This window comes from Ursus americanus, chromosome 13 (assembly GCF_024610735.1).
Source record: "Ursus americanus isolate L20-20 chromosome 13, mUrsAme1.1.p, whole genome shotgun sequence".
In the NCBI taxonomy this organism is placed as follows: Eukaryota; Metazoa; Chordata; class Mammalia; order Carnivora; family Ursidae; genus Ursus; species Ursus americanus.
The window spans coordinates 31,971,334-31,975,690 of record NC_142139.1 but is presented as its reverse complement, the minus strand read 5'-3'; positions in this window follow the sequence as shown (position 1 = coordinate 31,975,690).

The following is a 4,357-nucleotide window of genomic DNA, read 5'->3' as shown; positions in this document are numbered from 1 at the left end:
TTTCCAACACCTACCTTCACCTCAGGGCAATTGCACTTACTGCTCCCTTTGCCTGGAATGTTCTCCCTGCCCACTCCCCACCCCCCTACCCCCCACCCCCCCCATAGCCATGATTTCCTTCCTCATCTTCTGGGTTTTTACCACATTCTTAGTAAGGCCTTCCTTCACCACCTTGCTTAAACTGGTAATAATACTTTCCCAAAACATACACACACTCCTTATTCCCCTTCCAAGCCTTCCTTTAATTTTAATTTGTGTTTATCACTCTATAACATACTATGTGTTGTACTTTTAAAAAAAAAAAAAATTATTAGCCTCATCCCTTCCGTAAAATGTCATCTCCCTAAAGTCAAGGCAATTTGAGCTGTTTCTTCACTGCTATATTTCCAGTATCTGAAGAAGTACCTGGCATATAGAAGAGATCAATAAAGTCTTATTGGATTTCTAATTAATTAGCTAAAAAAGACCACGTAGGACCAAACCATACAGATATGGTGATAGTGGAAAATAGAGAAGCCATGAAAACTTATGATATATTCACATGTATCATTGTGTTTAATATAGACTATGCTTATTTTTATCTGCTTCAGTTTGCAAAGGGCATATAATAGCTGTTTCAGTTTGGAGGTTGACAGGTATTTGAATAAATCTTACATCGTGGGTGGGACAATTGACCCATCTCTAACCTCTCATCTGACCACCCAGCAAGACATTCATTCCAATTTCAGATTATCTCTACAGAAAATTTTCTCTACATTGACACTCACTTCAATGTCATTAGTCTTCCAGAATATTTTTTTTTCAGATTCTAAACGGAAATCTCCAATGGCTTGTTAATAATTATTTCCCCTTGTCTTCGACTCATTGAGGAACAACTGACCATTATTCTCATCTTAAGATTGTTTATTCATAAATTTATTACTGCCGTTTTCCACCTTAATCTAATACATGTTTATATGCATATACAAATAGGTATTTATATTTTGTATTGAAACCTTCAAAATTACCAACTGCCCTCCAAAAATCTTTCTCCTTGAAGCATCAACTATTTCTCTTATATTTATAAAAGTCATTAATCTAAAAAGAAAATGCTAATGATACCTCAGAATATTAGACCCTATCATTAATGGATATAAGAATTTGTTTTCTTAATTGTGACACTATCCTTGTCTGAGAAACAATGCCAGTTACTATCACAAGAATATAAAATTTAATAGACCCTCAAAATCTTAGAATCTCAGAATTAGAAGGCAACTTAAAGTTACCTAATTCAAAAAAAAAAAAAAAAGGAAAAAAAGTTACCTAATTCAATGTATGAATGTTTGAATTGGATGGTTTAAGTGATTCTGTCAGCTTGTGCCAGGCTGACACAAAGGAAAGTGACAACTGGAAAAGGATGTCACACAAATAGCTCATCTTTGGAGAAGAGCTATCATGCCCTGGATAAAAGATGTCCTTTTAAGCTTTGTCCCTGTCTGAGAGTGGAGAGAGAAAATTCAAGCAAAAATTCACATCACCTTGTATTACTGTCAGAAGGGTACTTTTGTCCCTTGATATTTTAACCCAACCTGAAGCTTATTGTATTGTATGTGGTTTTCTCCATCCTATTAGAAATAGCAGGTCTCAAAGCAACAGCAGAAGAAAAACATGGTAGTGACTTCACAGAGGAACATAGAGAAGATCAGAATACCCACATATTTGCATATGCCTCATAGGTTTATACCCAACTCTTTGCTGTGAAAGGTGCCTAAGGGAAGTCCAAGGGGGTAGGGGAACCACGTCACTTATAAAAGCACCAGAGAATCATCTACACGTAATAGTCATATGTTCAAGTTTGCATTTCATAACTTATTTGATGATGATGATGATGATGGTTATGAAGTTTGTAGGCATAAATAGTATTTTTACCTGATAAAATTTATACACTCTCACCTGAATGATCCTACATTATCTTAAAGTCAACACATCAAAAACGTAATCTGGTTCCAAGTCTACCCCAGTCCCCATTCCAGACTTTCCCTTGCATCTTAAGTTAATCTTTGATTCTTTCTTATCCTCAATATCTATATCCAATAATTTGACAAATACTACTGCTATGTAGAAGAATTTCCTCCTTCCCAATTTTACTTTCAAGGATCAATTTCAGGCTTTCATTAGGTTTTACTTTGATTTTACAACTGGTTTCTCACCTCCGGTGATCCCAATTTCATTTTTTAAAAAAAGATTTGTTTATTTATTTGGGAGAGAGAGAGAGCGTGAGCAGGGGGGTGGAGAGAAGGAGAGAGAGAGAATCCTCAAGCAGACTCCCCACTGAGCGTTAAACGGACCTTGATCCCAGCACCCTGAGATCACGACCTGAGCTGAAATCAAGACACCGACCCTTAACCAACTGAGCCCCAGTGATCTTAATTTTAAATTAATCTTTCTAAATGGAACTCTTCTCATGTTATTGCATGTTATTAGCTGTCTCAAAAGACATCAATAAATCCCTTTTGAACCAAAGTAAATGCAGCTTCCGCTGTTTTGAACTTGGTGTCCTTCACAAGGTGATTAAGCCTGTATGTCTTCTCTTTTCTTCCTTCAGTTCTCAATTTCCCGTGGTTCTCCAAAGTGAACTGCTGCAGATTCCCAGCATCCATGCTCACTCTGTTCTATTTTTTGAAGGTCTCCTTTGGCTTTTCAAATCTTTCTTCTCCCTCAGCAGCCACCCCACATTTTCCCGTGGACTGTTTCCTTACTTCCCACCCCTTTTCCTTCACCCCCAGATTGGTAAGAATCTCTGTTGCTTTGAACGCCTATAAAAATAGTTATAACTCTAAAATGGTCATTTTCTTTCTTGCTTTGGGTATTTGTGTCGCTGTTAACTTTTTCTTCCTTAGCCCCTGGTTGCATGTTCTTGAAAGTAGAAAGAGGGAAATAGTCATTTTTTTTATATTGCTTTAAGTTTTCAGTGCACTTTCTGACACTTAATAGTTATTTAATATGAGTACATTCGAATTGAATGAATATACATTTAATCTCTCTTTTCTAGTTGAGTTATGTAGAATTTCTATACGGAGTGGTACATGAAGAAAGGGACAGAATAACTATGAGATATTTGTTCCAGTTTTACTTTAGCAAACCGAAGTTTGAAATACCAAGTCTGAACATGAGGACTATCTAATGAAAGCAGGTGACAGCTGGGCATCAAAATCTCCAGAGTCTCAGCCGCTAGCGAATCCGTATGTCTGGGTACGCCCAATGACAGCCCTTAATGCCGCAGCTTCAAAATTGATAATTACACATAACGAGGCTGCTGAAAGTTTGTTGCGTTTGCTTCAAGACTAACAATGCCAGCTCTGGTTCAAATTCATTAAGAAGTATGTTCTTTTGGGTGTTTCATAATGAGAAAGTATCTTAGTGCCAATAAACTTCTAATGTGATTGATGCTGGAATGCAGAGCTCTGATGACCTTAGGAAACATAATTGTCAAGCCCATTCTTTAATATCTTGGAAAATCAGTGATGCCTGAAATGTAACCTCACGGTGAAAAATAAACAGGTAAAAGAGGTAACCAACGCTAAGATAATACTCTAAGGGCTAATTGTGGCCTCGAGGAAATCAAAGTGTCTTTAACCTCTTGCCAAATGTTAGTGTATGTGTCCACCTAGCTTTAGGATCTTTTCAGCTGAAATGTCTGACATCTAACTTCAGTTTGAAAGTTTCTGTTGTTAAAAGAAAATATGAATGGCAGGTTTGGAGTTTCCCTTTTCTTTGGTCTGTGTTACCCACCACTTGGCTGCAATTTTTTTCAAGATTTTATTTATTTGTTTGAGATATATATATATATAGAGAGAGAGAGAGAGAGGGAAAGCATAGAGGGAGAGGGAGAAGTAGGCTCCTGCTGAACAGGGAGCCCGACATAGGAATCAATCCCAGGACCCCGGGATCATGATCTGAGCCTAAGGCAGACGTTACTCGACTAAGTTACCCAGGAGCCCCCGCAATTTCTTTATAAACAACTTAGTGACCAAAAATTTCATATTTTGTTTTGCTTTGTTTTTTTGAATCTGTTTGCAATCAGTCATCTTTGAACACTGGCTTGAAAGGAGAAACTTTTGTCCCCATAGCTTAAGTAAACCTCAGTGAGAAAAACACTACTTTTCTACCATTTCATTAAATGTATCAGATCCTTGGCATTCCTTCTTTCATTCCTGTTTCTTTCTCTTCGTGTTGCATTCATTCATGGGAATGGCTATTAATCAAAAATATATTTTCATGTCGGGCACATACAAAGATGAATTAGGTTCCTAGACCGTAAGAAGATTACCGTCTACAAGAAGAAAAGAGCCACATAAAGAAACAAATGCAGGAATGT